At 44.9% G+C, this 27,010-nt stretch overlaps 1 long non-coding RNA gene across 2 annotated transcripts in view; it reads left to right on the forward strand.

Annotated features, from left to right (window-relative positions):
* Positions 1-27,010, forward strand: part of LOC132481144 (uncharacterized) — a 148,397-nt gene that overhangs the window by 64,502 nt on the left and 56,885 nt on the right. The gene's annotated exons all lie outside the window — the stretch shown is intronic.

The raw sequence follows: 27,010 nt of genomic DNA on the forward strand, positions 1-27,010 counted from the left end.
CCGCTACGCGCCCTCGCCGCTGTTTCCGCGGCCGGGCAGCCGGCCTTGCGGGCTTGGGAGGGACGTACCTGGTACAGCTCATAAGCCCCGAGGTGCGGAGGCGCCAGCCCGCGGCAGCATCCGCGCCGGGGTGGCAGGGGCAGCGGCGGCGACGGCAGGAGCGGGGGCCGGGGCTCAGGTCGGCGCCCTCCGCGGGCAGCCGCATCCGTCCGTGGGCGAGAGCTGCCCGCCCGCCTCCTCCCTGCGGCCCCCTCGCCCGGGACTCGGCCTCCCAGCCGCCGCACGGCTCCCTTTAACTTTCCGACCACTTCTCCCCACTCGGGATGTTATCCCAGACCCCCTTTCACGTGAACGCCCCCCACAGCCAATGGGCACGCCCGGGACGCGCGCCGTCGACCAATGGCCGTGGAGCCGCGGTCCTCCAGAGCACCGCCGCGCCACGTGATCGGCTGCGCGCCCGGAGTGATAGGGCTGGCGTCCAGGGCCTGCGAAGAGGGCGGTGGGTCACAATTTCATCAGAAGCCCGAGGACCGGCGCCAGGGGGCAGAGGCACTTTCCTACAGGCTAGCATCCCCTTACAGCAAGAGGGCTGGACGCCGGCGGCTGGCAGAGTTCCCTCTCCCTAGGCAAAGACCTAGCCGGGCAGTCATTCTACACCCGCGGACCTGGTTGCAGTTGCATTCAGCCGCCCCTCCCGCCCCGCCTTTGTCTTACACTTCAGCTACCGGGGGTTCGCAGTTGACCGTTACTTCCCCCATCACACGTGGGGCCCAGAGGAGCCCCAAGAGAATGCCAAATGCGTTCCCCTCCGTTTTAGGTGGAGCCTTTTCGGGATCAGTATCCCCAGCTCCAGCGATAGTGTCGAAAGTAAGTAATTACTGAACGCTTGCTTTGTGCCCATCACGGTCAAGGTGTTACTGTGAAAGGAATACAGTAAAACCCTTTTTATGAAGTTGTTATTGGGGCAAAGGACCAATACCCATCTCACAGAATACCGCATATATAGCTGAGGGTTTCTCAGGTAGGTATATTTTCGAGGAAACTACCTGAATTGAATCTGTATGAACAGATTCAGCCTGTACCACAGGGCCTCGGTGATCTCTGTGCTATGCCTTAAGATCTGTAGAGAATGAGGAGCTTAGAAGAGAGCTTAGAAGCCCCTCCTCCCATATGAGATCAATTTAAATATGCATGTATATAGTCATATATATCATCTACTTGGTGATCAGCTCTGCGCTAGCCACTTTAGGGATGAGAATCCCAGTTTTCCAGTTTTAATGAACTTTGGAAATTAATATAGGATTGCCAGCTTTCTAAAGTGCCAAGTAAAGACACTAAAACAAATCCTACCATCTTCTGTTACCATCTTTCATTTTTAAAAGAAGTACTCTTTAACAGCAATAACAATAAAATGCAGAAAGGGCATAATCTCGGAGGAGAGGCCAGTCCTTCACATTGCATATGTTTAGCTTTATGAAAATTCATTACATTGACTATGGCATATGGGAATTTCTGCTGTAAGAGATTTTAAAGCAGCTTCTAATTTTACTAGGAATGTAAAAAAACGCTAGTCCACTACAATAACCCAGTCGAAGCCTTCAGCTCCATAGAGAGCTTCCCCAGACTCAGTCTTCCTGTGATCATTAGTCCTCTTCCTTCTCTTTCAATGGACAAATCTGATAAAGGACCACCTGTGACATTAGCTATTGGTAGGCGATTGGCAAATAAAATTTCTTTGCAATATTCCCTTTGCCAACTCTAAACCCCCTTTGATTAGCTGATGAGTAGGTTGAAGATTTATGATGCCAAGTGCTGGCTACATTTCTCAAGTGGAGGGAGCATGCTGGAGGAGTGGGCAGAGATAAAGAGCCAACAGGTATTGCAAAATTGTATGCAGGCAAAGGGCGATCTGAACCAAACGGGGAAGGAGGTGGGACAAGTAAATACAATTTTATAGTGTTAGGTTTTGGAAGCATCTTCCTTACATAGATCTAGGAAATCATCTCTGTGGTTTAGGTGACTATTTCAGACCGGGAGAGTGGGGCTAAACTTAGTTGTGGCACACCCCAGTCTTGGTAGGTAGGAGTGTAGCGTCTATGAGTTTACAAAGAGCGCAGTCTTTGAGATCTGAATAGAGCTGGGATGCAAGCTCTGGAGAACTGTTCCAGTAGAATTCACAGCAGTCCCGAGTCCCAGAACCTGAGAGCTGGACTGGCCCTTAGACACAGTCTTGCTTCACCCTTTCATTTTATAGCAACAAAGAGGGGAACTGAAAATGGAAAATTTCAACGCGTTAGTCAATGCATACCAAGTTCCTTTTCTAATATCTGGCTTTGAATTGTAGCCTTAATTTCATTTAATAAGCCAACCCTCCTCCCCGCAAAAACCAAGAAGCCTAACAGTGGCTAAGCATAGCTAATGATCATTTTGCCATAAGCTGTTCTTTTTCATGGCTGTTAGTAGCACTGTCTTCTTCTTGCACTTGGGCTCATCTGTGACTTTTTCAGTTCTCTCTTACACATTCGTTCATTCATTCAACAGCACACTATTAACTACCGTAAACCTGGGTGCTGGAAATGGAAAAATGAGTGAAATATTATCTTACTCTTGAGAAGCTCTTAAGCTAATATATAATGAGGTGGGATGAATGTGTGAAAGGCAAATCTCTCTTAGGGGAGCTAAGAGGAAGACTGTGCATGTCTGGGGCAGGGGAGGGGAAAGTCTGAGAAGGCTGACCTTTGAGAAGTGACCGTTGAGCAGGATCCTGAAGGGGGAGTTAGAGTTTAGGGGTAATGGGAAGAGAGCATGGCAGGAATTGGAAATGGCACAGAGTTCTATATGTTCCCCCAAAGAATTTCCACGCCATTGATTAAAAATTAGATCCTCTTTCTGGCTTAAATATTGGACGCTGCTTCCTTCTGCATGTGTAAACAGCAGCTTTTTTGCTCATCCAGAAAGTTTGAAAATATATTGTTAATGCCTCATCTCCCCCTCAACTGAACACATTTCAAAAACAGCTCAAATATGCAAGATTCTGGAAGAGAAATCTTTTTCTTTCTTTTTTTCTTCTTCTTCAAATTCTAACATTGCTTCTCTTTGAATGAAAGTGATTGCAAAGTGAATCTAAATAAAAATAACCAGCATCAAGTCAGAACTAAAGAAGAGAACATTCTTTTGCTAGATCAGAATAGAAAGTGGGAAAGACTGTTTCCAAACTGCTTAAATCCATTTATATTTAGACGAGTGGAGTTGTTTGCACCTGTCAGAGCTGCAGACGTGCTCTGGGTGCATCATGTTACCTGGGGCCCTCTGCCCCTCGTTCAGACTTGACTGAAAGGGACTTGCTAGGTCATGTTTTATGGGACAGGCAGAGGAATACGAGCCAAGGGATTCTGAAAGCCTCTGTCTATGGAGAATGTGTCCTTAGCATGGGGAGAAGAGCTTGAGTAATTTACATGTCAAAGCTCCTAGAACCCATCAGTAATTTACACGGTTGAGGGCTTCTGAGTTTCTATATGATGCTGATGTAGGGACCACTCCTTTAAAAGTTACATATACAGAGTAGATTTTACTTCCTAGCTTTATATCTTGTGCCGTGCTTTGTATGATCCAGATATATCTTTAATTTGTATTGTGTATTATTCTTATGAATATAAAAAGAATACAAGATCACTGTAGACACTGTATTTTGTGGAAAATACAGAAAAATATAGAGGTGAAAACAGAATCAGTACCACCCAGCCATAACTATCAATGTAACTCACTGTCTTTTCTTTCAGTATTTATTCTGTGCATAAAACAGGATTATAGTTTGATATATATAAAATTTAATATCTTAATTTTTTAATCATGACTGCTCATTTTGAGTGTATTAGTATTATTATAATTTTTCTGACATGCTTTTTAGTGACTGCATAATATTCCTTCATATAAAGAGACTATAATTTATTTCCTTATTGTGGGATACTTAGATTTTTTCCAAATTTTCTCTATTGTAAATAAACTTTGATAAGAATCTTCATATTTAAGTCTTTGTCCACATCCCTAATTTTTTTTTTTTTTTTTTTTTTTTGTGGTACGTGGGCCTCTCATTGTTGTGGCCTCTCCAGTTGGGGAGCACAGGCTCTGGACGCAGAGGCTCAGCGGCCATGGCTCACGGGCCCAGCCGCTCCGCGGCATGTGGGATCTTCCCGGACCGGGGCACGAACCCGTGTCCGCTGCATCGGCAGGCGGACTCTCAACCACTGCGCCACCAGGGAAGCCCCCCTGATTATTTTTTATAAGTCTGTTTCCGACAGGGTACAGACATTCTTCAGACTCTTGATTTGTATTGTCAAATCATTTTTAGGAAGATCAGTGTTGACTTTTTATTCACTACTGGAGCAGTTTAAGAGTTAAGTAATCCTAATTAGGTCTTGGTTTGTGGACTTTGAACAAATTATACCTCATCTTACAAAAAAGCCATATGAGAATTTTCACTACTGAATCATATACTCTGTGCCTGGGTGAAAATAGCTACACACTTGTAGCTTTGAGTCTCAAAATACACAGCCAATTTGTGTTATGAATGGGGACTTCATAACCCATATTATTGACTTAAATGATACTAAGTGGTGGCTGGTCAGAGAGAAAGGCAGAGGCTGAGAACGTGGGGTACCACTTTGCCACAGGCTTAAAAGGAATTAGGCAGAACCCAGTATGTATTTCTATTCCTTGCTGATTCATCCCCCTTTTGTGACTGGTGTGATCATAAATTATATTTGAACATATAACTATATACATGTGATGCAACGTGTACCATCCAGAATATCATGACAAGTGGCATGCGCTTTTATGAGAATGACATGTCAAGCTGCTTTGAGGGTTACGACAGGCCGCTTGGCCTTGTGTGCTTTGGATCTTTGGCCTGTTCGGCCGCATGCCTCTACCTCAGATACTGCAAGCACTTGGGGCTTTTGTGTAGACAGTTGTATTTTGGCTGGTTCCATCCTGATCTTTACAAAACTGTCTGGATTGTCCTCTTAGAAACAGGCAATGATATAATTTGTATGAAGAAAACAGTGACTCACTAGAGGGATGAGGAAAAAAGACTATTTAGGTACAATAATTTCTAAATGTACATACTATGTTTTCCCACAACTTTACATTTCTATCACTCCTCTTTTTCTTTGAAATTTAGAGTCAGAAGCTGAACTGACTTCATGGTTTTCCTTCTGATCATTTGATATCCTCTAGAGAATTACAACTTAAAGACTGCATTCTTCCTTCTTGAAACTCATGGTAACGATCTCTCCACACAGAGCCACAGGCTGTCGGGGCATTTAAAGCTAGGAAGTCACCACATGTTGAGAATATTCTGACTCTGCCCTCTGCCTTGCTCACGTTCCCAAGGAGGCACAAATCTCAAGGAGCAGTGGGAGAGCCATCGTCTAACGTTGTTATTTCACCTACTGCATAATAAAATGCAGGGGACAATAGTGCATTTGTTGTTAAGGCTACTCAACCTTGTTATAAAATTACACTTCACCAAAAACAACAACCTGATAACTATTTGTATGTCTTACTTGGCAAGCAGCCAGGGCCATAAAATATACAAAGCCAAACTTTGACATCTAAGCCTTGGAAATTGATATGACCATATAGTAAACCTTAGCAAAGATATCTGGCATGATTCCTATTTTCTTCTTTTAATACTTTGGTCGTCTTCAAATGCAGAGCCCCTTATAAGTAGGGTCTGTTGTCTCCTATTTTTCTTATTAATCCAAAAGGTGTAATAACTTAAGCTTTCTTCCCTGATTTTGACCCCGGCTCTTTTTCCTTCCTTCTTTCTTTCTTTTTTGGTATTATTTTTTAGTTTGTAAAAATCTAGAAATTTCTCTCTCCTAAGATTAGTCAAGAAGCATTTCTCTTTCTTATAAAGCAGCATTATCCATCAACTTTCAGGAACAATCCAAAGTCATAGGTGATGAGAAGAAGGAACATATTACAAAGTATAAGAGAAGGTTTCTGGTTTAACTTCCTGTAAAGATTCCTAGGAAGACACATAAAAATATAAAAACTCATATAACCCTCATGCCCTAGACACAGTAAAATGTAGTTGGTTAAGAGCTCGGTCATCTGGTGGTCCTGGATTTGAATACTGACTCGGCCACAATGAGCTGTGGACCTTGGAAAAATTACTACCCAACTTCGTGCTTCTGTTTTCCTATCTGTAAAATGGGAATACTAATGCCTTCCTGGCAGGGTTACTCGGAAGATTTCCTAGAACACTTTCTGTGTAACCAGGATGACTCGTTGCATAAAACCCAAGTGCAATGAAAGTCACATTTCTGGATTATTCTAAATACAGTAAAATCTGGATCTGAACCCTCTACTTACCAAGTCCAGTAAGAAGCTTAATATTGGTTGTTGTGTGCAGCTCCTCAAAACTGGGAACAGGCCCTTTGTTCTTAGGCTCTGCGGTCACTGCCTACTCCTTTTGCAGCCCACCTGCTGTGGAGGTCACATCCTCACCACCCACCCACTGCAGCTGCTGCTCAGGCAGGCTTCGGTGAGGCCCCCTTGGCAGGCCTGGCGTGAAGGTCCTGCACTCCTGGATCTCAGCTTTTTCCATGTGAGCAGGATGTCAGCTTCCATCACCTGTGGAAACTTCAGATCCCACAGCTCCCAGGCTCTGGGATTCACCTCCTCTTCAGGGTGGATCTTTCTGCAAACCCATAGAAGCACCAGGCACTATACCCTCCCAGTCTTAGACAGTTCTGAACCCTTTCTGTAGGAGCCAGAATTCCCAAACAAAGGGTTGTATGGGGGCTATTTCTGCAGATGCTCCTGAAACTCGAAGGAACTGTTAGCACCTTGTTAGGGCTAAGGGTCAAGACTTTAGGGAAAAAAAGACCTACCCTTTTCTCTGGTGTAAGGTGTTGGGATATGTGAGAATAAGGCACAAACATATATGCTGACATATTTGTAAACTACCAAGCACATGGTAGATATTCCAAGGACATCACTGGTTTGCCAGATCTCTCCCCCATTTGAGGGTAGGTGAACAGAAACAACTAAGATATAGCTTAGGAAAAGGGGAAAGGGATATTCCTAAAGACTTGGGAAATGAGCAGACCTCTGAAACAGGCTTACTACAGGAAACAAAAGAAAAATTTAAGGTATCTTTGATTACAAAAAGGCATGGTCTTTGTAAATTACATAAAAAACTCAGATGAAAAGTTAGCAAGCTGATTTTTTTTTTTGAATGTGCATTTATCGGGGGCTTCCCTGGTGGCGCAGTGGTTGAGAGCCCGCCTGCCGATGCAGGGGACGTGGGTTCGTGCCCCGGTCCGGGAGGATCCCACATGCCGCGGAGCGGCTGGGCCCGTGAGCCATGGCCACTGAGCCTGCGCGTCCGGAGCCTGTGCTCCGCAACGGGAGAGGCCACAACAGTGAGAGGCCCGCGTACCGCAAAAAGAAAAAAAAAAAAAGTGCATTTATCCTGTATGGTTCATTGCTTTCTTAGATAGTTCTGCCATATAATAATTTTTGTAGTAAACCCTTAGTAAAGTATAGCATGCACTTTGAAAAGTCAACAAATTTTAAGTGTATAGATTAATCAATTCTCATTATATCCATCCACTAGCACCACAGAAACCCCTTTTATTCCCAATTCTTGTCACTCTTCCCCAAAGGGGTAAGAATTATACTGATTTCTAACACCATAGCAAGATGGTTTCTTACAAAGCTAAACATACTTTTATCATGCAATCCAGCAATCATACTTCTTGGTATTTACCAAAAAAACTGAAAGTTGAAAAATTATCTCCACACAAAAACCTGCACACGATTTTTATAGCAGCTTTATTCATAATTGCCCAAACTTGGAAGCAACCAACATGTCCCATAGTAGGTAAGCAGGTAAATAAACTATGGTACATCCAGGTGATGGAATATTATTCAGCACTTAAAAGAAATGAGCTATCAAACCATGCAAAGACATAGTGGAAACTCAAATGCATGTTACTAGTGAAAGAAGCCAATCTGAAAAGGCTACGTACTAGATGACTCCAACTATATGACATTCTAGAAAGGAGAAGACTATGGAGACAATAGGTCAGTGGTTGCCATGGGTGGATCAGGTGAGATGAATAGACGAGCACAGAGCATCTTTAGGGCAGTAAACATACCCCGTATGATACTATAATAATGGTGGTACGTGATGACACATTTGTCTAAACCCATAGAATGTACAACACTAAGAGGGAACCCTAAGTTAAACACCCTGTTCATTCTGGTTGATTGTACTATGTCAACATTGACTGTACTGTGTCAAATGTACCAAAAATGGGACATTTTTTCATCCTTGGTAAAAAATGTACCATTCTGATGAGTGATGTTGATAATGGGGGAAGCTGTGCATGTGTGGGGTGGGGGTGTATGGGAGCTCTCTGTACTTTCGCCTCAATTTTGTTATACACCTAAAAGTTCTTTAAAAAAATAAGGTTTTTTAAAAAGTTAATAACATGAGATATGAAGAGAGATGAGATACGAATGGATGGCAAAAATGCAATCAAACAGTTAAACTCCATTGTGGAAGTGGAAATAAGCAAAACTGACAGTGTAGAAGATGGAATCAGTGAGGGACTTCCTAGCCAGTCCAGTGGTTAGGACTCTGCACTTCACTGCCGAGGGCCTGGGTTTGATCCTTGATTGGGGAACTAAGATCCCACAAGCCATGTGGCTCAGCCAAAGAAAAGAAAAAAAAAAGGAAAATTGAATCAGTGATTTGGAGGTTAATCTTAACAAGTCTACCAGAATGTATAGGAAAAGAACATTGAGTTAGAAATGATAAGAGAAAAAGGAAGAATTGTTGAAAAAAGAAGTAGATACTATGAAAGAGAATGGGAATCCAATTGAAGAATTATAGCACTATTAACGAAAACCCCAGAACAGCAGAAAAAGAAGTTATAAAAACTTTTATTGAAGAAAACGTTTCCAAGCTGGAAAGAGACCAGAGTATATATAGATTGAATGGGCCCACATATTTCAGATAAAATCAATTTTAAAAGACCCACATCTAGACACATACTTAAAACATTTTTGAATTCCAAGGACAAAAGAAAAAAGGTGCTACAAGTATCCAGGTAGGAAATAACACCCCCTGGAAAACAAATTATTGATGAAAGAAAAAACACCAGATTGACTTCTGACCTCTTTGTAGTAACAATACTCACTGTCAGAAAACCATGGAGAAGCATCTAAAAGAATTTTATACTCATATACATTTTTATATGTGTACATGACCTCTCTTCCTAACATTTCCCAATTTTCTTACCAGAGTTTCCCTGACGTTACAAAATATACCAATGAGACTGAGTAGTACTCAGAAAAAGTTCTAGCTTATCCACCATGCTGATTTAGTTCCTTGATGAGGTTCTCACACTACAGGTAAAAGTCTATTTTGTGCCCCTCACTTCTCCTTGGTTTTAATAATCATCTTATCTGGCAGTGGGAGTGTTATTTGCTGCTGAGAAAAGAGGTCTGTCTCCCAGTGACGTCTTGAACCTTCCCTTTCCCACTCCAAGGGTGGTCTATTGTTTTCCTTACCAGTGGGAATTTACACTTTGTGGGCGTAGTGTTTGCTCAGGTGGAAGAGCTTCACATAAGTCTTGGCTCCATTTCACTCCAAATGCCAAGACTTTCATTTATAAATTATACTGAAAAATCGTAGACTACTGGAGTTAAAAGGACTTTGTGTTTTCTAGTTCAGCCCCCTCTGTTTACAGGTGAGAAAGCGAAAACCCAGAAAGGTGCCATTGCTCGTGTAAAGTCATAGATTCATCTCCTGTTTGAGTTGGGCGAACTAGGCTCCTGGTCTCTCTGCATCCACCTCCAGGCAGACTGATGGGCAAGATCTACTGAAAGGCTCACGTGAGCCAGTCTTTACAATGAGGAAGGGGCTCCTGTAGGCCAGTGGTCAAAGCCCACGGAATGGCCACGTGTGAAACTAATGCCCACTACTCAAAAGACCAGTGAGTTTCCAACAATCAGTGGAGACACACCCTCAACATGGCACCTTGAAGTAACCAAAAACCAAAGGTGTTCGGTACGGAAGAGTCTGAGGACACAGGCGACATGCCTCCAGCCAGTTCTTCCGAGTTCTTCCAAGTTTTAACTTTTAAGGGCTGTAGTAACAAGAACATTTCCCTTCTAAACGAGCAGACTTGGTTCATGATACCTGACATCCTATCTTCAAACACTGACCAAAGTCAAGGGTCAGGATCAGAGCCTGCACTTGTGGATCCCATAGCCTTTCGATTTGGTACTTGGGTGAGTCAGGAACTCATAGACTGCACAAATGGGAAGCCCCACTCCAACTAGCTTAATCAAACAAACAAAAAGAAGAAGTAAATTGGTTCATATGACCAAATACCAAGAAGGCAGGGGTGGGGTTGTTTCTAGGATAAACTCGGCATCGTGGGGAACGTGCCTGCTGGCTTCTGGGGGCCAACACCAACCCCACTAAGAATGCAGAGAGGAAGGAGGGAATCTCACCTGATGCCGGCACACAACTGTACATTGGAGGACCAACAACTGTAGTCAGAGAGGTGGCCCAGCCCGGCTCCATGCCCACTTCTCTGTGGAGGAGCATTTTCTGTCACTAAATTAAAGAGAACGGGCAGGAACTAGGTACAAGACTGATGTAAACAATAGCCATTGTTTCTATCATTACCCGTAGCGGGTTTGAGAATGTGGAGAAGATAGCACGCGCTGTCTTTCTGATGTTACTGCCACCTTGGATTTCCAAGAAGGAAAGAAAGAAATGAGTAATTCCCTTCCTTCGTCGTCCCCTTCACCACCATCACCAAGCGCACTTCGGGAAGGTACAGGATGCTGTCCCCTGGTCAGGGAGCGCCGCTGAAGAGCGCGGGAGCTCAGCACCTGTGCTGGGTAATGAGCGTCTGCAGTGCTTTGGGGAGGATTTCTATCCTCTAGCAAGAGCCACTTCCAGGGGTCTTGGTGACGCGCTCTCCCCTCCCCCAGATAAGATATTCACCAGCAGGGAGAGCAGGAGAACGGGTTTACTTGGTACCAGGCAAGAAACAGACTCAAAGTGGGGTCGTTTCAGACAAGGCGGAGACACCCACGCTGGAGTTTCCGAGATGATGTCCTTCGGCCCTGTGTGGGTGGTGGTGCAGCCCCGGTGACCCGGGTTAACCCTTGGCTCCATCACCGTCCAGCTGGCTGGTGCAACTCTAGCAAAGTGACAGCTGTGACCTCCACGGGGGAAAGCCTTCTCGCCAGCTCCCCGGCTTCATTTCTGTTCCTTATACTCCACAGGCCCAATCTAAACAGGAAGGACTTTCCTTCATTGAGCGTTCCCTCAGTACCAGGCACTACTACCCAAAAGGTAGGTAGTTCCGTTATCCCCTTTTTATAGGTAAGAGGCTCAGAGAAGTTAAGTAACTTGCCTAAGATCACACAGCAGCCAATAGCCGAGCCTTGATTCAAAGTCAAATCTGTCTGACTTCCAAAGTCCAGGCTCTTCCCAGCACACCAGGCTGCAGCTCACAGCAACCAGATGAAAGAGGCTGAGAGTCCCACCTCAGGGATTTCTTGTCTTGCCCCCCCCCACCCACAGTCTGCTCAATTGAATTTTAGGGTCTTCACCGGGGCCCCAGCAGAATAAATTGTGAATTTTGCAAGCATAGCCCTTAATTTAATTTGGCCGCCAGGACAGCTCCCTCATTCACAGGCAGGCAGTGAGGAAAGGATGATTGGATTACCGTGGCTGGAGGAGGAGAGGATTGCAGCCCCCCTGGCCAGCTACAGCACAGGGGCAGGAAGGAAATCTGGGGAGGTGGGGCAGGAAACCGTAGGGCTGGAGAAAAGAGAGGAAGAGAGGGGACACATGGGGAGGAAGGTTTCGGAGGCTTACGCGGGGTAAAAGGGAAAGGCCACACAATGGAGGAACAGATGCCAAAAATCCCTGTTTTTGGGAAAAAGCCAGTCACAGAAAAAAGTTCTCCTGCCCCAAACAATTCTCAAGTCCACCCCACATCCTGAGACAGCGTACGAAAATAAGTAAACGAAACAACCTGCTAGAAATGCACTGAAGGCAGAAAATTCCATAGTAACCCGGGAGGAGTTAATCTATCTATTCAGCCCTGCTTTGTGACAGTTGTTCAGGCTGGGTGACTACCTCGGGGCAGGGCAGCTAGAAATCTGCCAGCCTTTCTGGCTTTGTCACAGCCTGGGGACACAGGGCTGCAGTGGGCGAAAGGGGTGTCACACTTGGGTCTGTGGTGTGTGGTCGGGAGAGGAGGCTCCGGGTGACTCACCCCACCCTCTCGTCTCTGGGCCCCCTTCCATGGCTCCCAGCCAGGACTGGCACTTGTCACACTGCATCTGAAGCGAGTGACTCTTGCAAGACGTCAAGAGAGGGGTGGTCACTGGGGAGGGGGACAGTTTGCCAGTGGGTCGTCTTGGACATGAGTTTTATGTTCTCCTGACCTTTGTGCCTTGAGGACTCCTGAGATCTGAAAATAGACCATTTTCTCAAGGCAGTCACATAGCCTTAAAGACACCCTGCCAAAACAAGAATTAACTTTAATTCTAATTCACTCCAATTTAAAACATGAATGTGTGCCATCTGGCATTTTTATGAATAAGAAGAAACGTTGTAGAAGCAAGTAATGAAAATTTCAAGGCACCGAGAAACACTGGGGAGTTATAAGTGAGGGCTATAAGCATTCTGGAAAAACCTTCACTGGGATAAGTGTTTCTAGTGCTTTTCTGATCACTGCCGGCTGTGGAACAACATCACAGAGGCACTTCCAGACCCTACACTCATGCTGCCTCCTGGCAGGGAAGCCCACCTCACCCTTTCCTGGGGAAGGTAGAACACAAACTGTGATCACCCTCCTTATAACAGCACTCAGGGAGGGGCCCGAGATTTCCCAAGCCACTTTCTCTATTTGCCAAACACTTAAAGGTATTTAATTTAATTTTAATTGCAAATGTGTTCAATACCTGTTTGTTTAAATCAGACTTTTTGATTCAAGGACAGACAAAATTGGATAGAGGAAAAACCAGGAAAAGAAAATCATTTTATATTTAGGGAAACATTAGAGGAAAAAATGTGATAATGTAAAGAAACAAAGGAAAAACAACAAAGAAGATATATGCTATTGTTCTCCAAAGTGCCTTGGGTGAAACACTAGTCCCAAGAGAAATTCATCACTAAAAGGTTTCTGGGATCAAATACATCTGGAGATTTTGACAAAGTGTCACCCTCTTTGGAGATTCACAGTGCTTGGAGCATATTGAAGGCTGACAAATCCCGCAGTGAGGAAATCTGGCTGTTTATTTAACCCGGCACTTCCCAAACTGCCCTGAGAACTCGTGTTTCCTGCACACTTGTATTTTACTGTATGGAAAGGAGTAAAGACACACAAAAACGAACATAAGTGAGGATAACTGAAACTTTAGAAAGAAATTCTAACGGAATGGGAACATGTATTATGCGTGATTTAATTCTATGTAATGTTAGCCCTCCATCTAGAGCAAGGACGGGACTAGTTCCAACAGACATTCACTGAACCCCTGTTCCTAGAACAGGACAGTCAGGATGCCTTCTTTCACCCAAGCATAGAGTCAAGTGACAGTGCAAGAAACAGAACCAAATGGAAGAGATTAAATCAACCAGTTCAAGGCTTATCGGTAAGGAATGAAGGCTTACAATGCAGACACATAAAGACGGGATGCGGGCTTCCCTGGTGGCGCAGTGGATGAGAATCCGCCTGCCAATGCAGGGGACACAGGTTCGATCTCTGGTCTGGGAAGATCCCACATGCCGCGGAGCAACTAAGCCCATGCGCCACAGCTACTGAGCCTGCGCTCTAGAGCCTGTGCTCCGCAACAAGAGAAGCCACAACAATGAGAAGCCTGCACACCACAACTAAGAGTAGCCCCCCTTGCCGCAACTAGAGAAAGCCCGCGTGCAGCAACGAAGAGCAGCCAAAAAAAAAAAAAAAAAAAAAAAGACGAGATGCAGTGCTTCACTTGAGATCAGCCCTAGTCCTAGAAATACACCCACCCACGTTAATGTTTTGTGTGGGTTTGAAAGGAAAAACTCTTACTTATTTTAAAAATAGAGGAGTGTGGACAGAAACATAGAAGAGAAGGCCATGTAAAGACAGAGGCAGATATTGGAGTGATGCAGCCACAAGTTCCGGAACGCCTAGAGCCACCAGAAGCTGGAAGAGGCAGGGAAGGGTCCTCCCCTAGAGCCTTCAGAGGGAGCGTATAACAGCCGACACCTTGATTTTGGACTCTAGCCTCCAGAACTGTGAGAAAATAAATTTCTATTGCTTTAAGCCGAAAAAGAAAAATAGGGTAGTTTTTATCTTTGTAGGATCAAAATTCACTCATTCATTCATTCATTCATTCAGTACAATTGATTGATTGCCTGTACGTGTCAGTCAGGGCTGATGATGCAGGGTGAGCAAGTCGGGCTCCCTGCTGTGTTGGCTTTCACCACTGGGCAGAGGACAGATGGAAACGACTACAGGCCAGTGGGATGGTTCTTTGATAACGTGATGACTAGGGCTGCTGGACTGAACCCAGGATGCAATTTTAATTGAACCCAGCATATCCACTTTGATCCCTAGAGCAGTTAAATGGTGCTTTCTCAGTGGCTGAAACAACCCAACACATGGTTGGTTGGTTGTAAAACCAAACATTAACTACTGCGCTTGGTAATATATCTCTTCTGCTACAGGCCCTGGAAGCAGATATCAGACAACACTCTGGAAGATGCTAAAAAACATCCAAAGATAAAATGTGGAAATGAGGATTTCAGTTTTGGTTTTTTTTAATTAAAAAAAAATTAAAGTATAGTTGATTTACGTTTCAGGCATACAGCAAAGTGATTTGGTTATACATATATGTATAGTCTTTTCCAGATTCTTTTCTATTATAGGTTATGACAAGGTACTGAATGTAGCTCCTTGTGCTATACAGTAGGTCCTTGTTGTTTATGTATTTTATAAATAGTAGTGAGTATATATTAACCCCACATTCCCAATTTATCCCTCCCCCACTTTCCCTTTCGGTAACCATAAGTTTGTTTTCTGTGTCTATTTCTGTTTTGTAAATAAGTTCATTTGTATCATTTTTTTAGATTCCACATATGAGTGATATCATATGATATGCGTCTTTCTCTGACTTACTTCACTTAGTATGATAATTTCTAGGTCCATCTATGTTGCCACAGATGGCATTATTTCATTCTTTTTTTTATGACTGAGTAATATTCCAGTGTGTGTGTGTGTGTGTGTGTTGTATATACCACATCTTCTTTATCCATTGTCAATGGACATTCAGTTTGCTTCCATTTCTTGACTATTGTGAATAGTGCTGCTATGAACATTGGGGTATAGCTTTGGCACTGCCCTGCTTGTTAACTTCTGTCAAATATGTCAGATGCCGAGGTTGTTTGTGTGGATCACAGGAGCACTGGCTGCAATGACAAATGGCTTTCAATTGCTTATTATATAAATGGGAAAATAGAAAACTACTCACGAAACCCCCTTCTGGTGAAGGAAGATTTCTATCAAGTTACCTGTGTCAGCCAAAGATGTGTTTGGGGAATTCGACCTCTTCAGAAAGGGAACATATATAGTCTCCTTGTTCCTGGCCACATTTTAATGTTGGCTGCATTTTAGCCTGTAAACGTTCTCTACACAAATACTGTCCGTTTTAATACAGCATTAATTACAGTAATGGGCAGGGCACTTGAGTCAATCCCCCCCCCCCTCCACCGCTCAGCCTCATCCTCTAAAACAGACTATAAGCTATTCCACAACCATAAAGTTCTCTGAGTGTGAATGCTACCCTGAGGACCCTGCAGACAACGAGAAGCAGCCTGAGCGTCACCAAGGCACCTCGCCATCCAGCAGCCACCAGCAATCCCTGGGAACTGCAGCTTCAAAGGTCGCCATTTCCATCCATCCACCTCCTGATGGTACTGCCATTAACACATTGGGAGCTGAACCCCAGCCTGTTCCTGAAGGACCCAGATGAAGTGTCTACTCTAGTTTAGTGTGAATGTACTGACAAAAGCTGTGCACAGAGCCTGGCAGCCTTCCCCACACTTTTCCTTCCTCTGATAGTATCTTCCTTACCCTCCTCCATTCAACTGAAATGTCACAAGCCCAGAGAGGCCCCCGGACCACCCGACACCCTAGATCCTTCTTGCCTGTACCCTTCACAGCAGTTCCCACCATGTGTCATTATTTCTCTTCTATTTATTTTCTTGTTGGTGCACTGTCCTCTCCACCTAGAAAGCGAGCCTTAGAAGGGAAAACCATGTCTCCTCACCTCACCTCTGCCTTTCCCAGAGCACAGACAGCGCCTGCTGACTGGATGAAAAAGAATAATGAGACAAAACTGTCAGAGGCAATTTTGTATGGAAAAGCAAAAGGAAGATTCCCTGCTGGTTTTGTTCACGGACACTCATGTATTTTTGTTCTCTCTTATCAAACAACTGACAACTTCTGGCTGTAACTGGATCAAAATGTTGGGCAGTCTGCAGCAAAGACAGCCATCTGGGCTCCTGAGTGCCAACCAGAGCCAGGTGGGCACATCTATTTCAGGGAGTGCCTTCCACTTTTCTGTGCTGAACTAGGTGTCAATAGAGAGTCATGGATGAAACGTATTTTTTAAAAAATAGTAGCTGACAATAGTGTCACCAGAATCAAGAGGGGCCCAGAGCTGAGGGTAGTCTGTCTGCAAGGCAGGCAGGAAGGGGTCAGGACGTCTGTGAGAGTTTAAGGGCAGGTAGCAGAAAGCAGAATGCCACACACCGTCTTAAAGATTCTTGGTCCCGAGAGTAGCACTCCCTCCTGCATCTGGGCATCTTCTGGGGCCCAAGTGGCAGGAACTAAGACAAATGGTTAAGGTCCTCTAGCCAAGAACATCCAGTTGGCCACATTTAGCTAAAGGTAGGGAGGAGATGTGAGCTTAAGAGTGGAGGACAGAGAATCAGCAGCTACAGATGAGCAAATATTTTCATACCCTCAGAAAAGCAGCAGGGCCAGCAACTAGATTAACATCCATCCATCCATCCGTCCAACCATCTGTTATCCAGTTGGTGTATTGTAATGGATCCACAGCATTATGCCAGACCGTGGGGATACAGAGACCACTCAGTGTTGCCTTTGAGGAGTTCATGGTCTAGTGGGAGAAACAGGCATTTAAACAGATAAATACAGCACAGTGATCTGCGCTGTAACAGAATCTGTACCGGGAACTGGGAGCACAGAGGAGGAAGCTCCTTTCTCCCCACCTGTGCCAAGGAGGTGGAATTTGAGCTGATCCTTGAAAGAGGACATGGAGTTTTCCAGGTGGAGAACATGGGGTGGATATTTTGAGAGAAAGAAAGGCAGCTAGATGTGGGAGAATCTGGACTGTTGAGGGATGCACAGATGTTGCATGTGGATGAGATGTGAGGCATGGAGGAGAGCTGTGTGGGGTGGGGGGAGTGGGGGACTGCATGAGGGGTTGCCCTGGTGGTGGGAGCCCTCGTGTGCCTCGCCAGGAAGCTTGAGTCCCATCTTCTGGTCATTGGGAAGTCTCTGGAAAAGAACTGCATGACTAGATTTTGGGTTGTTATACACACACATAGACAAATCTGGGTGGAAGAAAGTGTCTAGACGAACACAGAAATGGAAAGTTGGCTTGATAACAGGTCATGAGAGATGCTCGGCCAAAGGAATCTAGACCAAGCATCCAGATCTCCAATACCTTCAGAGACCAGATAATAACAAATGTGTGAAGTCTCTGGGTTTGATTGTTCTGTCTAAAGAATTCAAATTCAAAATGTCAAGCATGTGCTTTGCCAAACCAATCACACGAGTGGGTGATATGACTTTGTGAGCCTGTGATCCCTGCTGTGGAGAATAGGGCGTCGGAGATGGCTTTTCACGAGGGGAACTGTAGCAGATGCTGTTGGTACACTCTGCTCAGAACCCATTGGTTCACCCTGGGGGTCGTCTGCAGATAGCTCCCTCCAGGCTGATGGCTTCCTGCCTGTTTCTGCCTGAGAGCATCCCCTGGCCAGGGAAGCATACCTGGCCACATACGGGGCCAGTGAGAAGTATCAGGGCGTTACTGCCCCGTGAACAACCTTCAACCAGGGAAGGACAGGAGTAGCTAGATAAGCACCCCCCAATTCCTTGCTCCTTGATGGGCCAGTGCTGAAGTCTACACAGTTTCTCAAAGGGTCCCCAGCAGGACTTAGTCTCAATTGCCCATAGCAGTACTTCACTCATTAATGCCACTTCATTGGCTGCCTCAGGAGGGGTTACCTGGAAGACGGACCCGGAAGTGGAGACCTGCCTGAAGGAAGTTTATTGGGGAATTCCCTTGAGACCAACACCTACGAGGAAGAGAGGAGGCAGGATTGGGTAGAAAGAGGTGTTGAGCTGCAGGGCACCTACAGCCTCAGAAGGTCCCACAGTCAGCTCCAGAGCAAAGACAGACCTTCAGAGTTGACCCACTTGAGATCAGGATGGGGGATGGGCCATTATATCCTCACATTGACTAGTCAGTGGATGTAGGCTGCCCCCAGGGGAGGATCGGGGTGCGGCTGCTCTCCTCTGCCCAGAGCAGTTCCCAGGGAGGGACTCAGCTAAGAACCATCGGCTACCAATTCCCCCAGTAGCTGGGAGGCTGAGCGTCTCAGGCCTAAGGGGGGATCTGGGCAGGGAACCACGGCACCCACTATGTCCGGTGTCCTCCCTTCCCTGCCTTTCGTCTCACTCTCTCACCATCCTGAGGTCGTCTCCCAAATCAACCACCTGCATCCAGATTCATGTCTCAGGGTCTGCTTTGAGGGAAACCCAAACAAAGACAGGAATCGTAGGAGCTGCACATTTGTTTCCAAAACCCAATCTGGTAGCAGTGTGTAAAATAGGTTGGAGGGCTGAGAGACTGCCTACATGGACCAGAGGAAAGATGACATCAGTCATCCATGTGAGAGGGATTACATTAAGAAGATGCCTAAGGGAAATAAGCTCAGTGAAAGTGAAACTGGCTCAGTGAAAATAAAGTATGCAAAGAAAGGAATGGTATGCAGATGAGAGAAGTTAATTTGGTTTTGGAAATTTTGCACTCGAGCGGCTGGTGTGCTGGCTGGTGTGCTGTCTGAGTAACGTTGTTTATCAGGCGAGTAGATATTCAGGTCAAAAGAGAGAAACAGAAGAGTTGGGTACATGGCAGTGGTGGTTGAAACAATGGAAGATATTGTTAAGGGAGAGAGTATAGACATAGAGAAACCAACTAACAATCTATGAGGATATACAATGTACCAGACACTATACTCCGGCAAAGTGCAGATCCGTAGAAAAGACCAACATCTACAAGATTAAAAAAAAGAGGCAGGCAGTTGAGAATAGCACTCAGTGATGGCAAAATAGCAGCTCCACCAACCTCCACTCTTTCTTGCTCCACCTACTGCAAACATCACTCGTCGATCACCATGATTTTCTCCAGAGAGCTTGGATTTGCCTCAGCATCCTTCCCAACACCAGGAAGCAGCACTAATCGATCAGATTTGACCCTTGAGAGAAAAACTCTGTGCTATCCTTGACATCATGGAAGCCAAGAGAAGAAAGGCTTGCCCAAAGAAGAAGGTGGGTGGGAGCCATGTTCAGTACTAGAGAGGCAGATGAGAACAAAGCCTGAAAAAAAGCCAGCTAAGTGAAGTGGAGGTCCTGAGACTGTGGAGAACAGTTTTAGGAGCAGCAGGACAGCAACCTGAGTTCAGGATTCAAGCAGACACTAGCATTTCCATCTGTTCTCTGCTCAAGGGAGCACTGCACTCGGAGCAGGAAATCATCGAGTTCCTAGTAACCCACTGTGATGCTCTATTCTTTATCTCGAGAAATAAAAACAATTAGATTTCAGGAAGCAGTTAACAATTACATCTTCTGTCTGGATAAAATTTTACTTAATTTTCCAAACCTGTTTTAAGAATACAATACACCCCTTATTTCTCAGAGACATTAGATTGACCCATAAGCTCTATGCATTTTGTTTGCATGTTCCACGATTGCATTGGGTGGATGTTGGAAAGGGTTTTAAAAAAATCCCTAGTGGCTGCTGATGTGGGAAGAGCAATTGTCAACGATATCTTCTGCTTTCTATATTTATGACATTTGACATAAAACACAGAAGATAAAACCAGAGACGGCGTGGAGGTGGCTCGCAGGAGAAAACGAATAAGGGACTCAGCCCCAGGAATCATCCCAGCTGTGGCTCTAATCTAGGTTTGACCTTGGGCCAGTTGCTTCACCTCTGTAGTCCTTTGTTTCTTCATCTAGAAAATGAGAGTCCCGGCCCTGGGCACTCTAGTTCAGAGAAAGACTATGATTCATCTCTGGCCAACCCACCTTTACCCCCAAATTCATCTGGTGGAGTCCTCATCAATAATTTATACACACCTGCAGGTCAGCTCTGCATTATCAAGTTTCTCTGCCTTGTTCTGCTTTCAGTTGAATTAAAACTCCCTGTCCTCTGCCATCTGAAGACACCACCCAAAGTCTGCAATTTTACAGGTCAGAGTTGATGACATCTAAGGTGCTTTCAAAGTCCGACATTTCTAGGAAGGGACCATCCATATTAATTAAGTGCTGGATTCTCAGGATTCCTTAGTATTCTAAAATATGGGCAAGCTCACTCATCTGTGTACGCACGAGGAATTTGGATATAACCGCAGATCTGGTTACTGTATCAGTTGGGTCGCATCCAAAGGCCACAATGCTCTGCTGCCTGAAATTCTAGTGTGTTCTTACACAAAATGTTGATGAATACCTAAAGAATTAAACTCCTGGCCCAAACCATTAAAGTCATTGGGTAAACTTAAATGAAAGAACAGGGTATTATATTGTTGTTAATGGTAAATCAGATGTCAGGGTTTCATGCTGGCTCATGCATTTCTTTGAATCCTGTGCTATGAATCGCTGTGAAAGGAGCCAGGGCAAGGAAAGGGAAGCATCTAGACTTCCTCCAGAGATGTGCTTCCCTCAGAGCTGTGCCTTAGCCCAGGGAGATGTAAGCTCTCGACTTTTGGCTCTCGGACTTGTCTTCTGCTTCTCTGCCCTCTCTTTGCATTCTTGTTCCTAGGGTCTGCTTCCTCTGGCCGTCCCTCAAAGGCTGGTTCCTTAGGATTCCGTCATCACCCTCTTCCTTCATTACGGTGTTACTCTTCCAAGACTCATTCATTTTCTGGACTTAAAATGCCCGTGTTGCTGATGAGACCTGTACATCCTCCTGGTCCCCAAGCATCCCCACCGGGAACACAAGTGGAAAAGCATGGGTTCATCTGCCCTCCACACAACTTGAAATCTAAGCTCTGTGAACGGCACCACCCAGCCTTCCTGTTTTCTGACCTAGGAACCTGAATCCACCTCAGACTTCTTCTCTCTTAACCTCTAACCGGTGACCGGGTCCTTTCTGAGCCACTTCTCTTCTTCCCGCTGCTGTTTTCTCTCCATGTCAGCTGCTCCTGCCTTGCTTTGTGCTCTCATCATCCCTCAGCTGAGCTCTTTCCACGGTACTGACTGACCTTGACCTTGCCACCCCCCACCCCCCCGCCCTCTCCACTGGTCAGAGTGAGCTTTGTCAAAAGAAAATCAGGTCATGGTCTCCTCTCGCTGTGTCCTTCCTTGGCTCCACAGACAGGATCCTCCATTTCCACCCCCAGGAATGTCTTGCATCTTCCTGTGGCTGTTTCACACCTCTTCGCCTCATCTTCTGTTGCCTCTGCCTGGAGAGCCTGCTCCTTTGTCTGCCTGGTGGGCTGTTACTCATCCCTCAAGATGCAGCTCAAGTTGTACCTCTTCACCCAGCTTCACCACAGCCCACCCTCTTCTCCACAAGCCACGCTGTGTCTCATTCTTGTCTCCAGCACGTACTGGGGGTCCTCATGTGATGGGACGCAGACAGTGGCTGCGACTGGAATCATCTGAAGACTTGCTCACCCCCATGTCTGGCACGTGGGCTGGGAGGTCTCTAACAGCTGGGACTCCTCAGGAGGCCTCTCTCTCTTTCTCTGTGTTTCTCTGTGGGAAAGTAGTGTGCCTTCTTACACGGCAGCTCAGAACTCAGAAAGTATATGGAGAGAGACAGACAGAAAGAGAAAGAAAACCAGGCAGAAGCCAGTGAGCCTTTGATGACCCACCCTCAGAAGCCTCACAGCATCACTTCTGCAACATTCCCTTGGTCCAAGCTGTCACGAAGACCTGCCCAGGGAAAGGGGAGATGACAGAGACTCCATCTCTTGACGGGAGGATGGCAAGATTCTGGAAGAGCACATGGGTCTGGAAATATTGTCAGCGTTTTTGGAAAGTACCATCTACCACACTCTGTTAACAAGACTTCATCCTACTGCGAGTTCTTCGTGGTCAGAATTCCTTTGAGCAAACACCCTAGTCACTAACCCCTTCTGTGTATCTATGACTGGTGGACTTTGATGCTGGAAAATGCCATCCAGAGTCACTGTGAGATACCTGACTAACTGCTGAACCACCAGAGAGCCTGAGATTTTCAGAGTCACCCATGGATGCTATTCAGTTGCTCACCACTTGGAACTGAAAGAATTAGGGAGGCATTTGGGTTCCCAGTGGATTTTGCCACAAAGCAACTGTATGGCCTTGGGAGGCCCGTGGGTTGTGGCTTCCTCATGTAAAAACCGGAGCCTGACCTACATCCCGCCTGGAACCAATCTGTGGTTTGATCGGTATAAACGTGATTCTACCAAGTCCCAACAGTTACCACAGAGACATTTTCCACTCTGTGGCTCTTGACTTGGATTGTATATGCCCTTCTTTTCTTGTGGGAACCGAAGGAACCAGAGGCCTGCTAACCATGGACGCCTGGCCTAGGCAGAGACAGGGAGAAACCAACCCAAGGGAGAGGAGCCACTGGAGGGAGAGGAAAGATAGGGAACAGTCAGACTGATGACAAGGTTGTTGAAATTGGCCTTGGCTTAGCATCACCAGGGCAGGTGCCCTCAGCTGGTCTCGGTAGCAAGATAAGGAAACTTTAATAAACATGGCTTCAGCTTGTCTCTCTCTTTCTTTTTTCCCCCCAAGACAGGTGTTTCCCCCTTTTCTAGGGTATAGTATTTCACATAAATACACAAGGTTTGCCAAGCCAACTTCTCCCATGGAGGGGAACCTCGGGTGGTTGGAATTAAATCAGAATTTTTGTTGCTGACTTGGCTTGAGTTGATATTTGCCACATCTGGTTGAAATGAGAGGCAAATGTTTTCTGTTGTGCAAATGAATAATAGTAACGAAAAAGCTGAAGAATCAAAAATCAACTTTGCATACAAACTTAGGTGGTTCAAAATTCCTGAGGGATTTTAGGAAAAAATTAATTTCTATGTTGTCACTTTAAATAGCATCATGGTGTGTTCTTCAGGTTTTACCTTTTTACTGGACAAATGGCCAGGAAAATAATTATATAGAGCAAGAATCTAATGAAAATAGTTTTAGAAGAGGAGGAGCAGTCTTCTACCAAGTTGGGTTGATTCGTCAAAGTGCTGTTGACCAGCCTGGTAGCCTTATCTCTTCCTATGGATTATTCATTTCAATCGGCATATTTTTAAAAAAATTTGTTGGAGTATAGTTGATTTACAATGTTGTGTTAGTTTTAGGTGTACAGCAAAGTGATTCAGTTATACATATACATATATTCATTCTTTTTCAGATTCTTTTCTCATATAGGTCATTACAGAGTATTGAGTAGAGTTCCCTGTGCTATACAGTAGGTCCTTGTTGGTTCTCTATCTTGTATATAGTAGTGTGTGTATATTGATCCCAAGCTCCTGATTTATCCTCAAACAGCATATGTTAATGCTTCCCAGCAGGCCAAGTACTGGGGATGGAACCACTAATAAAATGTTCTCCCCTCCCAAGTTTATTATGTCCCTTTTATATTATAAAATAACCATGTATATTAAAGAAAATTTGGGGAAAAAATCCCCATTCTAATATAATTGCTGTTAGAACATTGATGTATTTTCTTCCTGGGTACATAAAATATGTATGTGGTTGTCATAATACTGAATATAAAAAATGTTATCCTCCTTTTTCTGAAAAAGACCATTTTATTAACGCTAGCAACTAGGATGCTAAAAGGCAGAGGGAGGAGTTTCTAGGAACATTCCAGAGTCAGGAGCAGGTGGATAAACGAATGCAAATGAGGGCCTTGGGTGTTCTGCGAAATCACCTTCAGGGTTTTGTTTGTTTGTTCTTCTAAGATGTTCACCACCCCTCTCCCTCATTCTCTGCAACATACACCCAAAGCAGTATTGTCCAGGGTGTCAGAACTGGGGAGATGCTAATAATTTAGAGGCTTACACCACCCCTTAGAGACGGTTTCTAAGGACTCAGCTGCCTGGCTAAGCACCCGCCTCCACCTCAGGGCACAGGGGGCCTTGCTGGGTTACAGGCAAAGAGCACCCATCTGTTGGAAGCACTGCCTTCCTCTTCTTTTTCCTTCTTAAGGCTTCTTTAGTGCTGCTCAGGTAGAGCTTATTCTCTGAGGCACCAGCCCTGCTCCATCATATCTTTCAGGATGACCAGAAGGCAAGCTGCCTCTGCTGCTAAAGAAGCCTTTACCACCTTGTTCAGATATCAATCGTCAATAAATAAAACAATAAAAGGCTAAAAATAACTCCTTGCTGATGGGGTGGACGGGACCAAGTCCAACTCTTAAAATAACACCAGACCCTTTGCGGGAGCGTCCAGAGCCTTCCAGGAGACGGAGGCCGATGCCTCCGCCCAGAGTTTGTCTTCCCGTGTATTCTCACCTGATTTACCCGGTCACCCGCAGTGGATCCAGGTTTGTGCGGCCTGGAGCTTGTGCAGTCTGGGAGCACAAATATAGGAAAGCAAATAAGTGAATACTGTAGAATTTGGTGCACGGTTTTGGAAAGATCCCAGGCAAGTGGGAGCCTCTCACTTAATTTCATTAGTTTCACAGTGAACGCGTCCCTGGCTGTCACCTCCGCAGCTCTGCCCTGGGGGAGGTGGCCTCCTCTTCCCTAATTTGCCCCAAGTGACAGGGGGTCAGGGTGGGGTGGGGTGGGAGAACACGCCCGGTCCTGGCCCTTAGCCCTGAACACTTCCCCGCAGATAGGCTGGTATTTTCAAAATGAACATAAGCAAAAATGGCAGGAAGAGTTAAGAGAAAACTAAGATGACGTGAAAATTGTTAGGATTCTAAGTTAAAAGTCCAAATGTACGTATAGGAGTTGAAGCATGGAAGGAGTTTAAATATGAGCCCTGAAACCTCTTAAACTACAAAAGCTACATTATGGCCCCAAAGAGCTTATCTAACTTTTAATGTCTTGTCCCCTGGGCTGCCTGAACCCACGTGATGAGTAGCCCCTAACTCCGTGGTCTGAGGGAGGAGTTGGCCTGCTGTCTTGTCCTTTCCTGGCATCACTGCAAATTCCTCTTCCTGTTAGAACTCAGAACATTTATGGATTTAAACCTTACAGAGGTTCTGTCCTTTCAGGTGAGTTTCTGCTGAGATCCGCAGGTATTAAATGGGCTGGTGTAAGTGAGGTGCTTGTAACAGTGCCCGGCACCTAGGAAGTACATGTGTTTGTCATTATTCTTACAAATAGTCCGAGGGTGGCGGGGCTTGGTGATTCATAAAAAGGGCTTGCAGTGGATTCCACATTCATCCATCGGCTCTGAGTTTTCTTTCCTACAAAGTGAGAACTATGCTTTTAAATGTCCATCCACGAAGGGTGCAGAGACCCAGAGGCTGACACCATATATTAACACACAGAATAAACAGTCCAAACAAATGGTCAGGAGTGGAGGTGGTGGTCTTTCAGAGAATCTCTGTTCTTGGCAACCCAACCTAAGGTCTGTTCTATCAAGGCAATTCCTATAGGTCTCACCCAGCCATATAACATTTGAGATTTCCTCTCTGAGACGATCAGGCTTCTTTTAAACCTAGTGCAACACATTGATTGTAGCATATACTGAGCCCCTACTATGTGCAGGGCTGTAGGCTAGGGGACAGGTGAGGTATATGAGATCATTGAAACAAGACCTAAATTACATGTATCTATTAAGTACCAGCTCACTATACCATCAGCTAATTTTATGCTCAGAGCAGTCTTCAAGGTAGAAATGATTAACCCCATCATATAGAAGGAGAAACAAAATCAAAGAGGTTAAATAATTTTTCCAAGGTCATATAGTAATGGCTACTGAAGGTAGGATTCAAACCTTTATCCCCTGGTTTAAACTGCACTTTTCTTCTTTTTTAAACCACTATAGATTTCTTCTCTATCCTTAAGGGGGATCATAGCCTTGGAGAAACAATCAGTTGCTGTCTTGTTACTTCAGCATCCCTATGTGTCCTTAATTTGAAAGGTTTTGAATCAAAATAAGTAACTAGATGATATTATTTCCTGGATTGAAAAGCAGATGGGATTATAGATATGTCTTTGTTATTTCCAGTTGATTTCTACTGAAGAAGCAGTTCATGCTCATTGAAGAAAATCTTTCAAATGCAGACATTTATTAATACAAAAATAATTAGGTAGCCATAATTGGAGGTAATAATTATTAACATTTTGGTGCATACCTCATCTTATTTACGTCTGATAATTTGTTCATTAAGTTGATATCCTATTGCATTTTTTTCTAACTTAACATTATATCATAAATATTACCCTGATATATCAATAGTTAAAGAATAGTTTGAATATTTAAATACCATTTTGATGACTTCCTAATATTCCATCATATGGATAGACCATAATTTATTGATCTGTTCCTTAATTTCTTTACTTCTAGGGCCAAGGCCTTCATAGAGGAGTATACATTTTGGTTTTGCACCAGGGTTTCTGTCTGAGGTGGGGGGAGGCCGGAATCCAGCTGGCATTCAGCTCCCGAGGGCGTGTACCTGCACAGACCGCAGGGTTGGG

The sequence above is a fragment of the Mesoplodon densirostris genome, chromosome 20 (assembly GCF_025265405.1).
Source record: "Mesoplodon densirostris isolate mMesDen1 chromosome 20, mMesDen1 primary haplotype, whole genome shotgun sequence".
In the NCBI taxonomy this organism is placed as follows: domain Eukaryota; kingdom Metazoa; phylum Chordata; class Mammalia; order Artiodactyla; family Ziphiidae; genus Mesoplodon; species Mesoplodon densirostris.